This window comes from Meriones unguiculatus, chromosome 11 (genome assembly GCF_030254825.1).
Source record: "Meriones unguiculatus strain TT.TT164.6M chromosome 11, Bangor_MerUng_6.1, whole genome shotgun sequence".
Taxonomy (NCBI): domain Eukaryota; kingdom Metazoa; phylum Chordata; class Mammalia; order Rodentia; family Muridae; genus Meriones; species Meriones unguiculatus.
Window position 1 is genome coordinate 70,879,610 of NC_083359.1, and position 18,660 is coordinate 70,898,269.

Here is an 18,660-nt window from a genome sequence, read left to right on the forward strand (position 1 = left end):
TCATGATACTATGGAAGAGGACTAAGATGCTTAGACCACCCTTTGCTTACTTAATGGATGAGAAGGAACTTGTTAGTCACCTCGACTGGAAATGACCAAGAAACAGATTCTCCTCTGACCTCTAGCAGTGCTGATCATGCCTTGAGATTTGATTTCTGAGGGCAATTTCACATTCTAGATACAAAACAATAAAGCAGTGACTTTATGTTGGTTAGGACACTAAATTTGTAAAAATGTGTTTTAGCAGTAGTAGGAACCTAACATATATAAGCTCTTTTCTAAATATTTCATGTCTGTTTTCATTAAATTAAGGCAACAATTTTAGGCTAGTCAAAAAACAAAACATAAAGAAATGTGTAACTTGCCAAAGATGTCAAGGAGCCAATCAAAAAGGATTTGCATTTTGTATTCTGGCTATGGAGGCATCATTTTTTAAAGGATTATTTTTATTAAAATTATACAAATCATGAGTAGTTACTGTAGTGTGTGTGTGGACGACAGAGGAAAACTTTCTAGAAATAGTTCTCTCCTCTGACTTCATGAGTCGTGGGAATTGAAATAAGAGCCTGATGTCTGCTGAAAAGAGCCTTAAAATATTGACCCACCTTTGTTACACCCTGTGTCATCATTCTTAAACACAACAAACACTGTCAAATACACAGTATGTTACATGTCTGGTAATACCTTGGTGGATGTATTGAATGCCAATGGTTATTATAAACCATTAGAAAATGAAGTTACCTGGAGTTTGAAGAAATGGTCATCAGTGCAGAAGACTTGAGTTTGATTTCTAACACCCAAATCACAGCTCACATCCATTTTCTGTAACTCCAGTACCTGGGGATTTCATTTATCCTGATGTTCATGGACCCTTGCGTATTGTGGTGTGTATTCCCAAACTTCATAAACACATAAAATAAATAGAGACAGAGAAAGAGATTTTCTTTGCCTTAAACATTATTGCAATGACCTAAGCACATCAGGATCATATTAGCACTGAATGATGTAAAAATAGTGTTGGAATTAATTGATCCTCAGTAGAATGTACTACGTTACATTACCCATTAGGGAAGGAAAATGCTAAATTTAAGGAGAAAAGAAAATAGAATTTATCTCTCATGAGACAGAATGTTTCGGGCTCATGATCTTCACCCCATCCCCATGCACATATTCATTTTCCAGAATTACCTGATATATAAATAAAACAAAGAAACAAACATTATCAAATGAGCAGGCCAAATGGAAACTGATCATGGGAAGGAAGAGAGAAGTAGAAGTTAAATATCATACTATGGCATCTTCAGTCCATAATCTTCACTTACTGTATCTCACCATCATCCACTGACACTTCAGAACATTTGTTCCAACTCAGTGTGAGGAATCTAAAGAAATATAAAAGAAAGAAACTTGAATACTTGTAAGAGCTTTTAGTCCAGTTGATATATACATGGTAAGCATGTTACAACAACTGAAGGTAGAGACCGAGTAGTCATTTCTTTTGTATTATTTTTCCCATGAGTGATGACCTCTTACATCTCTACTGTCAATCTCAATGACAATTCCTGTCTTTGTAAAAGATGAGATTTCTTTCTTTTTTATTTTTACCATACTGACCGATGTTATATGTACATATGTATCATTCTTTATATATTACATTTAGAAAAATGCATATATGTTGATAATTTTCTGTTATATTCAATGATTTTATTGTTTTTCATTATTATTATTACAATTTACTCACTTTGTAGCTGCTTCCCTCATCTCCTCCCTCCCTTTTCTCCCCCAATGTTCCTCCTCTAGTCCACTGATAGGGGAGGTCCTTCTCTCTATCTGTCCCTAGCTTATCAGGTCTCTTTAGGACTGTCTGGATGCTCTCTCTCTGTAGGCTAGTAAGACTACCCTGCCAGTGGAAGGTGATCAAAGAGCATGCAAACAGTTCATGCCAAGGATTGCCCCTGCTTCCCTTACGCGGGAACCTCCCCTTACTCGTGGAGACTGAGCTGCTTATGGGCTAAATCTGAGCAGGAGGTCTAGGTTCTCTCCATGCATGGTCCTTGATTGATCCATCAGTCTCTGCAGGACAACCTGGGCCCAGATATTTTGGCTGTTAGTCTCGTTGTGGAGCTCCTGTCCACTAAGGTTTTTCTATTTACCCCCTTCTTCCATAAGATTCCCTGATATCAGCCTGAAGCTTAGCTATGAGTCTCAGCATCTGCTTCAATACCCTCCTGGGCAGAGTCTTTCAGAGGCCCTCTGTGGTAGGCTTCTATGTTCATAGCAGCTTTATTCAAAATGGTCAGATTCTGAATACAACCTAGATGTCCCTCATCATAGGAATGGTTATAAAAATTGTGGTACATTTACACAATGGAATACTACTTAGCAATTAAAAACAAGGAAATCATGAAATTTACAGGCAAATGGTGGGAACTAGAAAAGATCATCCTGAGTGTGGTAACCCAGAAGTAGAAAGATGCATACAGTATACACTCACTTATAGTTGGATATTAGGCATTATAATATAGTCTAAACATACTAAAATCTATATTCCTAAAAAAGCTAAACAACAAGGAGGACCCTAGGGAAGATGCTTAATCCTTCAGAAGGGCAAACAGGATAGACATGGCAAGCTGTGGAAGACAGGAAACTTGCCTTCTTAGTGTGTGAAGTTTCAGGATTGTTAAAGTAAAATCTAAAAGTACCACTCATCCATCCATGACACACACTTTACAGTGACATAGAAAGAAGTTTCTATTACATTTGCCAATTGTGCTAAGATCAAGAAATAAGAAATGGCATCTGAGCCAAAAATTAACTTTAAGTTTTACACCAGGGGTTTAAATCCCCAAGAGACGGCAGAAACAGCTTGCTGCTAGTGAGCAAACTCGAATATTCTTTCTAGGACACTGCATGCTAAATGGAGACAAGCTCACTGTGTCAGTGAATAAAAATACCACCATTCCTCACTGGACAAAGGCGAGGTGCTTCTCCTCTGCCTGAGAAGGTTTTATTAAAACCATTTCTCTGCACTCAGAGTCAGTGACAGGTGCTAACCGAGTCAGTTGGCAAACATTCTTATATTTTAGATAGGACACTTTGAAATGGAAGTTTCATAACAACCTAGAAGCGTGTGAAATACTCAGTGCAAGCTCCACACTAAGTTATGAAGTAATAAGATGTAGCATGGTTGAACTATTCCCTCAAACACCCATTGTTATCGGTACCCTTTCCAAACTGACAAACACTCAGACACGCACACGTGCAGGTGCACACACCCGCCCACCCACACCCACACCCACACAGACATACACGCACCAGACCCTGATTTCAGATGCTTTCCACCTTTAGCCTAAGGAAAACTGTCTCCATGACATTTCAGACAGCTAACCTGATGCTGTCTTATATAGCATTTATAGCATGCCTAATTTGTAATTCCCAGTGATGATTATATTTTGCTCTGAAGAAAACGTGGAAGAGGTCCCAAAGTAATGTGAATCTCATACATGATTTCAGAAGCGACATGAGGATGTCTTCTGAGGCAGAATCTACTTTCTGTAACTCTGATACCAAACATCCCTTATTTTCAAAGCAAACAGAGCTGAGCACACGGATGCTGCATGCATACGGGGGCTTTCTTGTCTCATTCAGAGCATCCTTGTAGGTTCTGAACAGGACTAAGTATCTATAAATTTGTTAAATATACCACATCCTTATTTTTATCAGCGTGGTGTTATGAAAACAATTCAAAAGAAAAAGAAAGCAGCGAGCCACGAGGAAGGTAGGAGGAGTAGTTTTAATGGGAGTAAGTATAACAAAAATCAATTGTAGAATTAGAAGGCTTCCTGGTAGTCTTGAAGAAATAGCAGAACATATACAAGTCATTATACAGAACATATACAGATGTGGACATTCACATAATTTGAATTTAAAGCCAGTCGTAACAGAGCACACAGTTCTCTGCTTACTGAGATGCAGGGTACACCAACATTTCAATACATGAACAAAGTCTTTTTATTGAAATTTTAAAGCAAAGTCTAGTTCTAAATTAAATGCTATCTTTATTTTAACTCATAATTTCTTATTTCCAGCTACTTTATTCCCATGTTAACTGAATAGGATATAATAGCTAGAGAAAACACAAAACTAGGGAATGTTTTACATGTTCTTTTGTTAAGAATTATACTTAGAAGTCCTTCTTAGTCTATAGCTTGGTTTCTTAAAGGATTAATTTATTTCAGGCTGAGGTTTTATAAACACCTAACTATTTTAAATTATCTTTGTAAGAATAGGCATTGATTTTCCAATATAGGTGTTGCTTACTCTGGGGAATAGAATCATTCTAGAAAGAGAGTTGCAATAAATGTCTCTTTGTAGTTCTTGGCTTTTATTTTCCCCTTCACGTTTCTTATAAATGTGACGACTATACAGAGATTGGGGGGAGGGCCACAAGAAGAAAACAACCCATACTTAGCTTTCTGCAAAAGCAAACTTTTAGAAAAAGATAATTTTCAGTTGATACTTATAGGTTGACATTAAAGGAATGAAATATTACCTTAAAGTTTAAGTTGAATTTTAAAATACACCTAAAGTGGAAATCAAAATGTATTAGAGTAGTAGTTAATGATGGATGTACAAAGGGTACTCCATGTTCAATCCATTCCAGCAACAATTCTGAAAGAGCTCCCAAGCCAAGCTTCATTCAATCAACATTACCATTAAAATTTAAAAGACTTAATGAAAATATTTTAGTATAACTTTTTAAAAATTTTTTAATATTATTTTTTTATTAATTACACTTTATTCACTTTGTATTCCCCCGTGGTTCCCTCCCTCCTCCTGTCTCAATCCCTCCCTTCCTCCCCTCTCTGCATGCATGCTCCTCCCCAAGTCCCCAAGGGGAGGTCTTCTTTTTCTTCCTTCTGATCCTAGTCTATTAGGTTTCATCAGGAGTGGCTGCATGAAAATGTTATAAATACAAAAATAATAGTTTATGAGTTTTCTAGTGAACAATGGGTATTTTGTACAATTTATCCCATTAATACATCTCCAACTCCATGCTTCACTTTATCAATATCCATCAAAAACTATATGGCACTATGTATCATTCCTGCCTTTTTCCAATAAATTAGGGAAATTATTGTTTAAGAGAGTTTTACAAAATATATGGTAGACCACCGAAGAATCAAATTGATAAGAGGGAAGTCAATCTTAGGGTCCTCTCCTGGTGTTCTAATTTGATTAATAGAAGAATTTAAGGACTCAATAAACTCTCTAGGACTATTTTATTAATATTAAAAAAAAAACACAAGGAAGACAGCTGCTCAGAGAAAGAGAAAAATAGGAAGAAAAAGCCATTCCAGTTAAGTTAATCATGTATGAGATCAGCCACATAGCAGACAACCAGTCATCTTGTGGAAAAGGATACTTTAAAGAAAAAAATGAAAGATGTCCAAAGTACAAGAGAAGGCTCTGGGCAACATATTAAAAAAAAATAAAAGAGAAAAGTTATGCCTTTCTGAGTTGGGACGGATCTGGAGTGATCCGATGGGGATTTGGACAATATACTGCTTCACGTATAGGCTAATTATTCCTCCCATCTGTTTAGCATGGATTACTGCAAACCTGCCTTTTAGGGATTGTCTGAACTTGCTAATGGTGGTTCTTTAGCCTGATCATTGTAAGATATCAACCCAGCCAGACACTTTATTCTCTAGACCAGTGAAAACAGATTTCCCTTAATGGGTCTTTACTGATATTTTTTAACTAATGAAATGAATTAATCAAATGTAAACCATAAATAATTGAAGATGAAATTTTTGGAAACATAACATTAATCATTATTAATATTAGATGTGAAAAACTTTATTAAACATATTCCAACAGCTCTTTATGCTGTTTGTTTTGTTTTGTGTTCAATGACTATTTTAGGTACCACTTCATAAAGTATCCAATAATAGCTAATTCACTGGGTCAGTACAAAACTATTTCAAATAATACTTTAGGAATAAAAATCTTTGGGAGTAGGTGTTTAGCTCAGTGGTCAGGGTTCATTGTTGGCAAAGATGAGGTCTTTGGCTCAGTTTTGATCACCAGGAATAAAAATATAAACATGAAAAAGAAAATCCATTGCTTTTTATTTGCTAGGAATAAAAATCTTTGGGAGTAGGTGTTTAGCTCAGTGGTCAGGGTTCATTGTTGGCAAAGATGAGGTCTTTGGCTCAGTTTTGATCACCAGGAATAAAAATATAAACATGAAAAAGAAAATCCATTGCTTTTTATTTGCACAATCTACTCGTATGCTAAGTGAGTTAAAACTGATGCTATTATATATACTATTTTCTGACAAAAGAGCAAATGAAAATTTTAATGTCACAAAGAAACTCCATTTCCCCAACCACTTGGCAGCTAGACAGAAATAAGCATTCATCAGGAACTTGTGAAGTCACTTCCACTCTACAAAAAGGAGACATTTCTCATATCACTGGAAGAAAGGACAAATGCTTTGCTGTGGTGCCTCTTAGCATATGAAAGCACGTGTTGGCCTCCAAGCTCCCTCAGTATCACAAGTACTTGATACACATTTCAAAGACCATGCTTGTACCTTGGCTTTTCGTATCTCCTCCCCTTCCCTAAACTGTCCCAGTTGATGGGCTTCTCTGCCCCAGCCACTCATTATCCTTATAACCCTGCTATTTTGGCCATGCTTCTTCTTTGACCTGGCCTCTCTTTGTCTTCTTCTAGGTGTTCCTCTCTCCTTTCATTGTTTCCTTTTCTCATGTTCCCCCTCCCCCTCTCTCTGCTCTCTGCCCTCTCTCTCTCTCTCCTTTGTTCAGGTCCTCCTGCTTCTACCCTGGCCAGGTCCAGTCTGATTGCCATGGTTAGTCTACTACTTTATTTCTCTGTTTTGAAATCTTCCAGAAGCCTTTGGCTGCTCTTTTATAGCTACAATAAAAACCTTCCTCATAATCATCCTAGTCAGCAGTTATGTAGTCATTTCACACAGAAATAAATCATTATTAAGTGCAAAAAAAGTTATTTGATTGAAGAGTCATTGTATAATGCTTATGTATACAATGTTCAAATCAGATTTAAACCAATTTCACTATCAATGATCTTGCTTACTATATGTGTGATGGAATGAGACTGAAAATGTCTCTAAAATTCTAGAATCCTCTTCTGTAATTATTATTTTTGGACAAACAAACACTCATAAATATATATATATGTACATGTATAATCATACATTATATAATCATATACTGTATATATTTGTATGATCATATACTGTATATTCTATAATCATAAATTGTATATGTATGTATAATCAGACATTGTATATTGTATAATCATATATTATATACATATATGTATAATCATATATTGTTACATGATTACACATGTACATACATAATATGTGTTTGTGTGTGTGTGTTTGTGTGTGTGCTTAAGGCTGACCATTAGATATTAGATCACCTATCAGGATGCTGGTCACTGGACAAAAAACTAATTCTCCCCTTTCCAGTGGCTGGTATTGCTTGTAGAAGTCTGACCTTGTGAAATTTCTGCCGGCTACATTCATGTTTTAACTGATGTTATATAGATCTTATTTATTCAAACATATTTTTGAAATTTTATAGGTGTGTACCATACCTGTAGTTCTAGAAGACACTACACTATAGTTGGTTTCCTGGCCCTCTGGTTTTTACAGACTTTTTTTTTTCCTCTTCCACCAAGCCTTCCGTGCAATAGGGGTTGTATTGAAGATGGACAAATGAATTGAGGCTGGGCTCCTCACAGTCATTTATTTTGTATTTTGTATTCATTTTGACTATATTTTGACTGAGTTAGGTCTCAGTAATAGTCTCTGTTTCAGAAGAAGAAGAAGAAGAAGAAGAAGAAGAAGAAGAAGAAGAAGAAGCTTTATTAATGAATGGTGAGAGCTACAGGCTAGTTCTGTAAACACAAGGATCAGTATTTAGGATACAGGTAGAAATTATGATGGTTTAGGAAAATGGCAGTAGTGGGTCTCATTGTTAACCCCAAAGAAGGGAGAAGAGAGACCACTGACCAAAATCATCATAACCAAATTAACCAAAATAATAATAATAATTAATTAAATTAACCTTTTTTTAATCCATGTAGACAGGCTGCCTCCCCCTAAGGGAGGTCAAAATTGGATATGAGAAAGATAAGGATTTAATAACTCATGGGTAGGGATTTTCCAAACAGGGATTTGGAGGGCAAAACACATGGGGTTACAGGAGAACGTCATAACTAGTTAGTCCTAATGACCCAAAGCCAGGACATGATTGCAAGGTAGTCATGACAAAGTTCTATAACAACCATTTGAAACAAAGGTAGGATTGTAAGATGGTTATTAACTTTTGAAACAAAGACATGATTGCCGTCACAGAACTTTTTGAACTTAAGGTTCCAGGAAAGAAATAAACCAATCCTTGAGAAACAGCAGTTTAATCATAAACAGGAATGAACCTCGTTGGTCTTTACAAAAGATGGCTTTGAAGTCTAAGAAGGAGTCAGGCTTGTTTTTTCCTCACCTACAATCTTTAACCTCTCTAACCATGAGTGGTTGGCTAGGTTTTGGGTTTTACTTTTGTTTTCTTTACTGTTTTTGTTTTTGTTTGTTTGGTTGGTTGTTTTTTATTGTTGTTTTGTTTTGGGTTTTTGTTTTGTTTTGTTTTGGCAGGGTTTCTCTGTCTTGCTTTCCTGGACTTACTTTGTAGACCAGGCTGGCCTCGAACTCACAGCAATCCTCCTGTCTTTGCCTCCCTGAGTACTGTGCTTACAGGCATGCTCCACCTCATCCAGCAGTTGGCTAGGTTTTAAAGTCACATTTCCTCTCTTGTCCATGGAGAGCATTTAACTTTTGTCTGTGTTTAAGTCCTGAATCCCTTCCACTGTACCTACGACTGTGTTGAAGAAATATGCAAAATGCAACTAATAAACATTAAAATGTTTATTTAAGAGAAATAATGGCAGGATGTGTGTATGGTTAATGAAATAGGAAAATTAATCAATTAACTATGCCTTAAAATGGTATAACATCAAAACATACATACATATTTGGGTTAATTTCCATCATAACTTAAAATACACTTTCCCAGTATGTATAGTCTGAAATATAGAGTCCAAAGTTGTTTGTAGGTCTACTGAGTGAAAATCCAATCCCTGAGGGACAAAGCTAGAGAGGAACACTGATTGATACTGCTGGGAGTCCTTCTTCCTAGGTAACCAATTTTATAAGTTAAGTTATCAAAAATGGGTGCTATTTGTATAATTTTGGTTATTATTTTTTTATTATTTTATTATTTCTTTTTTTATTATTTAATTTCTTAACTGACTATTTGCAAATGAAGATTAGTCTGTCCTTGATCTCTGACTGCAGAAATTCTATCTTTTGAATCAAATATTTTTTTTCCTCCACTTTTGAAAGTCCTTTAAGGTTCTTAAATTATTTTTTCCCTTTTTTTTAAATTTTCATCAATTACACTTTATTCATTCTGCATCCCCCCATAAGCCCCTCCCTCCTCCCTTCCCAATCCCACCCTCCCTCCTCCCTCTGCATGCATGCCACTCCCCAAGTCCACTGATAGGGGAGGTTCTCCTCTCCTTTCTGATCTTAGTCTATCAGTTCACATCAAAAGTGGCTGCATTGTCCTCTACTATGGCCTGGTAAGGCTGCTCGCCCCCAGGGGGAGGTGATCAAAGAGCAGGCCAATCAGATTATGTCAGAGGCAGTCCCTCTTCACATTACTATGTAACCCAATTGGACTCTGAACTGCCCTGGGCTACATCTGTGCAGGGGTTCTGGGTTATCTCTGTGAATAGTCCTTGGTTGGAGTATGAGTCTCTGGGAAGTTCTCTGTGTTCAAATTTTCTTGTTCTGTTGCTCTCCTTGTGGAGACCCTGTCCTCTCCAGCAATCAAATATTTTTAACATTTTTTTGTCCTCTCACTTTTTGTTTTAGGGGATAGCATTTGAGAAAGAGTCTCTCTATGTAGTTCTGGCTACCCTGGAACTCATTGTGCAGATCAGGATGGCTTTGAACTCACAGAGATCTGCCTGTCACTGCCTCTAGCACTGGCATTAAAAGCAAATACACTTTTTCCACATCCTCTCCAGCATGTACAATCACGTGAGTTTTTGATATTAGCCATCCTGATGAGTGTAAGGTGAAATCTCAGGGTCATTTTGATTTGCATTTCTCTGATGACTAAGCTGTTGAGCATTTCTTTAAGTGTTTCTCCGCCATTTGATATTCATCTATTGAGAATTCTCTGCTAGAAAAGATCATCCTCAGTGAGGTATCCCAGAAACAGAAAGACACACGGTATATATTCACTTATAAGTGGATACTAGACATATAATATAGGATAAACATACTAAAATCTGTACACCTAAAGAAACTAATCAAGAAGGAGGACACTGGGTAAGATGATCAACTCTCCCAAAGAAAGGCAATGAACATCGGAAGAGGGAGAAAACAGGGAACAGGATAGGAACCTACCACAGAGGGCCTCTGAAAGACTCTACCCAATAGGGTATCAAAGTAGATGCTGAGACGCATAGCCAAACTTTGTGCAGAGTGCAGGGAATCTTATGACAGAAGGGGAGATAGAAAAAACTGGAGCTCCATGCAGACACCAACAGAACCAAAAAATCTGGGCACAGTATTTTTCTGAGGCTGATACTCCAAGGACCAAGGACCATTCATGGAGATAACCTAGAACCCCTGCACAGATGTAGCCCACGGCAGCTTAGTCTCCAAGTGGGTTCCCTGGTAATGGTAACAGGGACTGTCTCTAACATGAACTCAGTGGCTGGCTCTTTGATCCCCTCCCCCTGAGAAGGAAGCAGCCTTACCAGGCCACAGAGGAAGACAATACCTCCAGTCTTTATGAGACCTGATAGGCTAGAGTCAAAGGAAATGGGATGAGGACCTCCCCTATCAGTGGACTTGGGGAAGGGCATGGGTGAAGGAGAGAGAAGGAGGGTGGGATTGGGAGGGGATGAGGGAGGGGCCTACAGCTGGGATACAAAGTGAATAAAATGTAATTAATAAAATGAGTAATTTTTTTAAGAAAGCAAATGCCATCGTGCTTGGCTCTGTTGTTGTCTCTTAATTCTTATCTCAAGGATAAGAATTTTTCTTTGGAAGACAGAATAATAATTGTAATACTAGTTTCTTCTAAACTGTTTCTCCCCTTTTTATACATACATATATATGTATATGTATATGTATGTATATCCTTTCATATATATATATATATATATATATATATATGTTGACTCTAGAAGCACACCACAAAAATGATTCTGAAATGTAGATTAATCAAAACACTCTGCTAAGCCATCAAAACCTGAGATTGTCTTTTAGTAACATTCAGTAGAACACATTGCTACATACTAAGAATTGATAGCTAGACAGTGCTAAAGTGTTTCATGAATTTGAAATGACAACAGATGCTTTGAAAAGGAAAGCTGGTTGGATTTTGATTGAACATGCTAATTTTCAAAAAGAATCGTTCTGGGCTCAATTTTATACAGTACAACCTGTTAAGGCTATTTGGAAATCACAAGGGCTGGTGATAAAATAATATTGAGCTCAATTATCCATTATCAGAGGAAGAGAAGCCAGCATCCCTTTTCAGAGTTATTTGAATTTACAATGCAAAAGGGAAGTCACCGGATGACTCAGAGGACAAGTGCCTCCATGCTCAGGGAGCTACTGGGGTGAATAAGTGATGGAATTTGGGGATATATTCCAGCTAATTTGGTTTTGTTTGGAGATTGAAGTTTTAATTTCTACCACTTGAGAAAAGAGAGTTAAACAAACAGCCTCTGTCCTTAAGGCAAGATTAAATTGAATCCTTTATCATGGGGATCCATAACAGATCAGATTAAGAATTCTCATCAGTCATATAACTTTAGAAAATATTTAAGTGGAGGATTTCATGAGAGAAATGTGTGACTTTAGGGCCAAATTCTCCCTGACTTCAGAAAACTAAGAGCAAAAATCTCTGAATTACAAGATTGATTTATAAACTGAGGATAGTCCTCAGCTAAACCTTGTTTAGGGCTTTAGAATTTCTTCTGCAAAAGACACTGCAGTGTGGGCAGGGCTGTGTACCTAGGACTGTGATATAAGACCGGGCTTCTAGGTTTTTGCCAGTTGTCTGGTATGTCTCTTTCTTGATTCTTTAAGGTTCCTCCAAAGGCACAGACCACGTAAGCATTAACATTAACCAGGGCTGGGGTACACACGATATGAATTAAATCATTTACTATACAGCAAAGTTAAGAGCTTGAGTTTCAGAAAACTCAAGAGTGAAAATAAATCATACCTTCCAAAATATTTCAAGAAAACAAGATTGATGAAAAATTTATGAAGAAGTATATACTAATTCAGATATACTTTAGTATATACTAAAGATGCCATTTTTTTTATCTTTACATTGCTGTTCAGTGGAGGGAGACCTTTTCATCCAACTCATAACTTGGGGGCTCACAGCCATTGCATTTTCTTCAAATCCTCATGTATCTTACTCAATGAATTTTAAAGTGATATCACTTGCAAAGTTATAAGAAAACCATACATTTATAACTTGCTCATTATAAGACTTATGTGCTTTTTATACTGCTTAGTTTAGTATATGGAAAGATATTTCAATAGTGAGTTTTAAAGCGTATATTTTCCATTTGTCTCAGAGTGTATCATAGTGTCAGAATAAAGATATTAAAAGAACAAGTAATTTGTTTTTCAGATATGATAATCCTACAGCAGAATCCATTCTCTTTCCTTTCATTATCATAGTCTGTGTTATGCTCCTTGAAATATGATTAAACACCACTTTATCAAGTCTAAAATGTGGATTTTGTGATTTTAGGCTTAATAATACTATATCCTGACTGACTAGCAGTTAAAGTTTAGAAAGAACTGAAGAATTTGATTCCCTGCTCTGGACCAAAAGATTCAACTTAGAGTACCGCCTACAGAGGAGCTTAAGGGGGATTTTCTGGGAACTCTGTGGGGTTTTCAAGCCTTTTTAATGGCAAGCACAGATGCCATTCTAGCACAGAACATACATACTTCTAACAGTGGTGGCCAGTTCCTCTCTAATTGGCTGGTAAGATAGCTGAGGTCACGTCTATCAGTCAAGGCTGCAGATAGTTTGGACATATACCAGTTGGAAAGGTAAGATTTACAGAATTTCAGGCTTATTAAATGATTGCCATAGTTTTCTTTAAAACTACAGTGGTAGAAATTGGACCTTGGACGTACTTGACTCTATTTTTTCTTTTTCAAAAAATGAAATTTCTTCTTCCATTCACTTTGAGAATGCACTATTTATCAATATTATATGCCATACCTTTGTGAATATTTTTGAAATTATGTTGTAGATGCTGAATCATGTAAAATATAAGCATATGCACTTCACTTATGTTTGGTATAAGAACAAATGGTTAAATTGTTAGGGATTATGCTGGTTTAGTAAAGCCAAGATTTAGATTATTGTAGATTCTTTGCCAAGATATATTACTTCATGAGCACTGATTATTTAACTAGGTGTCTAGTATCAGGACTGTTTTCCTTCTTATTGAGATTTTTTTTTTATTTAGAATTTATTCACTTTGTATCTTTGCTGTAGCTTCCAGCCTCTTCTCCCAGTCACATCCTTCCTTCCTCTCCTCCCCCATGCCCTTCCCCTAGTCCACTGAGAGGGGAGATCTTCCTTCCCTTCTATCCGACCCTAGACTATCAAGTCTCATCAGGGCTAGCCATATTATCTTCTTCTGTGGCCTGGCAAGGCCACACCCCCTCCCCGCCAGGGGGAAGTGATCAAAGAGCTGGCCATTGAGTTCATCTCAGAGACAGCCCCTGCTCCCTTTCTTAGGGAACCCACTGGAAACTGAGGAGCCTATGGGCTTCATCTGAGCAGGGGGTCTAGGTCCTCTCCATGCATGGTCCTTGGTTGTAGTATAGGTCTCTGCAAGGCCCTGTGGACCCAGGTTCTTTCACTCTGTTCATCTCCTTGTGGAGCTCCTGTCCCTCCCAAGGTCTTACTATCTCCTCCTTCTTCCATAAGATTTCCTGAATTCTGTCCAAAGTTTGGCTATGAGTCTCAGCATCTATTTTAATACCCTGCTGAGTAGATTCTTTCAGAGGCCCTCTGTGGAAGGCTCCTGCCCTGTTCCTTGTCTTCTCCTACTTCTGATATCTATCCAGTTTGCCCTTCTGAATGAGGATTAAGCCTCTTCCCTAGGGTCATCCTTATTGTTTAGCTTCTTTAGGGCTATAGATTTTAGTATGTTTATCCTATATTATATGGCTAATATCTACTTATAAGTGAGTATGTACCATATATGTCTTTCTGCTTCTGGGTTACTAAGACCAATTAGAAATAACCTGTTGGTTACTGTTATATGCATGCTGCTACTATACCCTACAGTTATTTTACCGTGCTGGTCATTGTAGGGGTTCATAGGTGTCATAGCTGGGTAAGGCTATTAGTTGCTTCATTCCTTTGGCAGCTTGTGTGTTATCTTCTTTTACCATGAAATCTAGTATTTAGAGCAGAGGCTTTCAGTTCAGATATTCCTCATAGGACTCTGGGTCTTGTTTCTGAAGTACAAGGTACCTTCTGCAAGAGGATTTACTTTTCACCTTTGGGGAACAACCAGCAGGAAAAAAAAGATAGGCTATGCGTTTTGGAAGTCCCTTGATTATTTGACCAATAACTCAAAGGAGGACTTCTCCTATAAGGTATTGGAGTTTTTGTTAGGTGGTCTTGGTTCAGGAGGAAGCATTATCAGTCTCGACGAGAAAAGTTTATTTAGACTATATATGCTTATTTATATGAAGAATTATGTGTATTGTAATATTGTTTATTAGATACATAGTATATAGTACATGCTTAGTGTTATTTACCCAACTTTTTTGTATTTATCTTTTTTCTCCATCTCAAAAGAGCACCCTTTACCCATTTTCTGATCATATCACTTATATCCTCACTCAGAAGGGCAAACAGGATAGGCATCAGAAGTAGAAGACAAGGAACAGGACAGGAGCCTTCCACAGAGGACCTTTGAAAGACTCTATCCACAAGGGTATCAAAGGAGATACTAAGACTCAGAGACAAACTTTGGGCAGAGTGCAGAAAACCTTAGGGAAGAAGAGAAAGATAGAAAGACTTGGAGGGGACAGGAACTGCACAAAGAGACCAACAAAGCCCAAAAACCTGGGCCCAGGAGGCCCTGCAGAGAGCTATATTCCAACCATGGACCATGCTTGGAGAGGACCTAGACCCCCTGCTCAGAGGAAGCCCATAGATTTCTCAGTTTCCAAGTGGGTTTCCTAGTGAGTGGATCAGTGGCTATCTCTGATGTGAACTCAGCGGCTGGTTCTTTGTTTCACCTCCCCTGGGGGGTCAGCCTTGCCAGGCTACAGATGAAGATGATGCAGTTAGCCATGATGAGACCTGATAAGTTAGGGTCAGATAGAAGGGCAGGAGATCCTTCACTGTCAGTGGATTAAGGAAGGGCCATAGGGGAAAAAAAGAAAGGGTAGGTGGAACTGGGAAGAGAAGGGGGAGGGGTCTGCAGTGGGGATAAAAAGTAAATAAGTGGAAAAATAAACAAACAAACAAATAAATAAATAAATGATTTCTGCTATATGTACTATGAAGCATTCCAACACAGGTCATTCTAGTCTTTAAAATAACTTGTGTTTGTGGGTTAAAAATAAATCTGGATCTGAAGCACTCGTTTAGCCCTTGGAAGACCTGTCAGTCCATGAACTCAGTGGCCTGCTCTTTGATCACCTCCCACTGATGGGCGGTGCAGCCTTACCAGGCCACAATGGAGGAAAACAATGCAGCCAGTCCTGATGAGACCTGATAGACTAGGCTCAGGGTCAGATGGAAGTTGAAGAGAACCGCCCCTATCAGTGGATTGTGGGGTGGGGCATGGGTGGAAAAGAGGGAGGCAGGGTAGGATTGGGAGGGGATGAGGAAAGGGACTACAATTAGTGATACATAGTGAATAAATTATAATTAATGATAAATAAATAAATTTTAATTAAGATCTATCAGTCATTGTTAAGACCATGGCATAAGGCAATGCAAATTCTTCATGAGTTTCTATGACAACATTGTCCGTCTTTATCATTCCAGCAATACTGTCCACAAACAGAAATGTGTTCTTCAAATTCTTCCATACCTTTACGTAAGTCTCCAACAGCCTTCAAGTGCTCTACAGCCATCACCTGGCATATCACAGACAACACGTAAAGCAGGTAGTAGGGACTACCAGGTGCATATATTTTAAGGGATTTTAGAGATCCCCTTTTATTCTTTTTCAGAAAACAGTGGAGATAAGAAAGCGCAATAACGGAAAGCAAAATTCATGATGATGAGTAGAAGAAATGAAAAGCACAATGAAGAAGAGTATGCAGCTAAACACTGATTTCTTAAATCAGACTTTCTCCATGCAACTTCAAATTTGTCTTTAAAATGCTGGGTTCTTTCACAGTTAGCATAATGTGGAAAATGAGTGCAACAATCCTATATGAGCAAAATGGCATAAAGGTTGTGAAAATAGAAAAGAGTATGTTCATATAAACCGCAATTTTTATTTAATCTTAAACAAGTCTGTCTTTTTCAATCTAATTTCAACACCTACTTCTGGCTAGACATTAAGATCTTAATTGTCTTTTATGAGCATCTCCTGAAATCACCACAACAAATATATTCAAGTAAACAATAAAGGAAATAAATGAATCCTCTTTATTTTATGAAAGGAAAAAAAGCATGCTTTTGCTATTTTTATGTAAGTACAATTTTTGTTCATACCCTTAAAAGAAAGTATTGTTATTATACCTCCCTCTCCATGTCCCTCTTACTCCTATAGACACCCACATATATACATACACACATACACACAGAGACAGAGAGAGACTGAATCTTTAAATTGTATTAATTCATTTCCTTCACCTTCTTCTTCCTTTATTCAATTATAGGCTACTGCCTATTATATGCTAAGGAATGCTGAGCTCTGCATCTGCCAACACATTGCAAAGGTGCTCAATGATTCTCTCATTTCCTTAAGAGCAAGAATGTGCAAGAAAGTGGCATATCTATGTATGTGTGTGTGTGTGTGTGTGTGTGTGTGTGTGTGTGTGTCTATTAACATCACCTACATAGGATAGCTTCTCCCATAGAGAAGGTATTCCATAACTAGCAGTGAATAAAGAGTGATAACTTTGTTTCTTCGAATTCATTTATATTTTTGTTTGTCTTCAGTGTAATTGCTAGTATCCATAAAACACAGCACACAATGCCCACATATATTCAGTAATAATTCTGTAAATTATTACCTTTGATGGTTTCTTATTAGCTAGTAAAACATAGTACACACCACAACCTTATTCCATGCCTACCTTTAGAAGACAATGTGTTTCATATCTCATTTGTGTGTTAATGTTAATGAACAAAAAAGCATTGTGAAGTAGTATTGGGTAATCCTCTTGAAAGTATCAAAGCACAATGATGGCAGAAGCCTATATATTTTCAACAGTGGAGAAATGCTGGAAATTTTACCCAGTAATTGATGGATGGCTTTGTGAAAGCAAAAGCAAGTAAACAAAACATAAGGCTGAAATAAAGCAAAAAGCTGTAGAACCTTTCCTCTTTTCTCTGAAATAACTCCACCTTATGCTAACTTGCTTATAATTATATTGTGAATATCTTTGAATTTTTCATTATTTTTAACAAAAAGGAATGATTTAGCACAAATGTTGATTTTACTGACTTTCATTTCCATTATTTTTTTTTAATAGAGGACATTTGACATCTTGCAATAAGATTCTTAGCCTTCCTCCTAGCAGTGACAAGGGACAGAAAGTATTCATCTCATTAAAAATTATAAATTCCTATAGTTTGTATTCAGTAATATTCAGCCATAGGAAAATAACATTTAACCAAGCTACTGATTGAAAACAGGTTTATCTCAAGGGCAAATACGTTTGCCAGCAGACAGATATCTTGGCTCTTTCCAGTGACAAGAAGACTCCTTTGAGGCCATGAGTTCATGCTGAGTGATTTCCAATTAACCCATTTCAATAAATGAGTGTTTTTCTCAATTCACGTGAGAACTAGCCTTTCATGTCAGTCTTTCTTCTCACAGGGTTTCTGGTAGCTTTTGTCCCATTGTAGGCAGCTTCTTTCAGTTTTTGAATTTACGTTTACACATGAAATTATATATATAATGAAAGGTCAGTTAGTAATTGTTGAGACATAATTATAGGGGCATACAATTACAAATGATAAAATTAGGTATAAAAAATTAATGGAGAAATAATAAATTTGAATAAAATAACATATATTTCCAAGTGCTGAAATTTTTGATCAGTTAAATCATTCCGTTTAACAAGAAAACTTCAAGACTCTTTAGAAAACATAATAAGCCAAGGCAAAAATAATTCTTAGAAGATAAAAAAAAAAAACATGAGCTGATAGCCAATGAAAAATAAATTTCAACCTGAATGATTATCAAATGTAGTTTTTAGGAAGCCACAAACACGATATTGCTTACTTATTAAAAAGCAACAACAAAATCCCAGCAGCTTAAAACCCTTATTAT

The 18,660-nt window shown here is 37.0% G+C and overlaps 1 long non-coding RNA gene across 1 annotated transcript in view; it reads right to left on the bottom strand.

Moving 5' to 3' along the window:
- Window positions 1-751: 751 nt before the first annotated feature.
- The window catches only part of LOC132646486 (uncharacterized), a 104,780-nt gene continuing 86,871 nt past the window's right edge, over window positions 752-18,660 (bottom strand). Inside the window, exons 2-3 of the long non-coding RNA XR_009584781.1 lie at window positions 1,323-1,382; window positions 752-899 (exon numbers count right to left, since the gene is read on the bottom strand). This is a non-coding gene — a long non-coding RNA (uncharacterized LOC132646486). The remainder of the gene's footprint in view (window positions 900-1,322; window positions 1,383-18,660) is intronic.